This window comes from Lipotes vexillifer, unplaced genomic scaffold, assembly GCF_000442215.2.
Source record: "Lipotes vexillifer unplaced genomic scaffold, Lipotes_vexillifer_v1.1 scaffold23, whole genome shotgun sequence".
Classification (NCBI taxonomy): Eukaryota; Metazoa; Chordata; class Mammalia; order Artiodactyla; family Lipotidae; genus Lipotes; species Lipotes vexillifer.
Window position 1 is genome coordinate 2251758 of NW_006796283.1, and position 1569 is coordinate 2253326.

The window sequence follows — 1569 nt, forward strand, 5'->3', positions numbered from 1 at the left end:
GCAGGCTCAGCGGCCGTGGCTCACGGTCCCAGCCGCTCCGCGGCATGTGGGATCCTCCCGGACCGGGGCACGAACCCGCTTCCCCTGCATCGTGGACTCCCAACCACTGCGCCACCAGGGGAGCCCCTCATTTTTTATTTAATAACAGCTAGCATTTATTAAGCATTTACTATGTGCCAGGTATTTGCAAGGGGCGTACCAACATTCTCACTGAATCTTTTTTCTTTTCTATTATGGTTTATTACAGAATATTGAATATAGTTCCCTGTGCTATAAAATAGGACCTTGTTGTTTATCCATTCTGTATATAGTAGTTTGCATCTGTTAGTCCCAAACTCCCAATCCAGCACTCCCCACCCTGGTCTGCCTTGGCAACCAGAAGTCTGTTCTCTACGTCTGTTAGTCTATTTCTGTTTCGTAGATAAATTCATTTGTGTCATATTTTAGACTCCATGTACAACTGATATCATATGGTATTTGTCTTTCTCTTTCTGACTTATTTTGCTTTGTATGATAATCTCTAGGTCCATCCACGTAGCTGCAAATGGCATTATTTCATTCTTTTTGGCTGAGTAGTATTCCATTGTATGTATGTAACACATCTTCTTTATCCATTCCTCTGTTGATGGACATTTAGGTTGCTTCCATGCCTTGGTTATTGTGAATAGTGCTGCTGTGAACATAGGGGTGCATGTATCTTTTCGAGTTACAGTTTTCTTCAGATATATGCCCAGGAGTGGAATTGCTGGATCATATGGTAACTCTATTTTTAGCTTTTTGAGGAACCTCCGTACTGTTCTCCATAGCAGCTGCACCAGGTAACATTCCCACCAACAGTGTCGGAGGGTTCCCTTTTCTCCACACCCTCTCCAGCATTTGTTATTTGTAGACTTTTTTTTTTTTTCTTTTTTTTTTTGCGGTACACGTGCCTCTCACTGTTGTGGCCTCTCCCGTTGCGGAGCACAGGCTCTGGACGCGCAGGCTCAGCAGCCATGGCTCACGGGCCCAGCCGCTCCGCGGCAGGCTCAGCAGCCATGGCTCACGGGCCCAGCCGCTCCGCGGCATGTGGGATCTTCCCGGACCGGGGCACGAACCCCGGGGGTGCGCGTTCAGTCACTGGTCGGGGAACTAAGATCCCACATGCTGTGCAGCCAAAAAAAAAAAAAACCCCAATATTCTTCTAATCAAAGGGCATGGGATATCTTTCTGTTTCTTTGAATCATCTTTAATTTCTTTTATTAATGTTTTATAGTTCTCAGTGTATAACTCTTTCACCTCCTTGGTCAGCTTTATTCCTAAGGTGTGTTTTTTTTTTTCTGGCTGCGTTGGGTCTTTGTTGCCGCGCGCAGGCTTTCTCTAGTTGTGGCGAGCAGGGGCTGCTCTTCCTTGCAGCACGCAGGCTTATTGCGGTGGCTTCTCTTGTTGCAGAGCACGGGCTCTAGGTACGTGGGCTTGGTAGTTACAGTGCACGGGCTTAGTTGCACTGCGGCATGTGGGATCTTCCCAGACCAGGGCTCGAACCCGTGTCTCCTGCATTGGCAGGCAGATTCCTGCATTGGCAGGCAGATT

The 1569-nt window shown here is 47.5% G+C and overlaps 1 protein-coding gene across 2 annotated transcripts in view; it reads left to right on the forward strand.

Annotated features, from left to right (window-relative positions):
- MAP1LC3B (microtubule associated protein 1 light chain 3 beta) overlaps window positions 1-1569 on the forward strand; it is an 11860-nt gene that overhangs the window by 5211 nt on the left and 5080 nt on the right. The window lies entirely within an intron of this gene.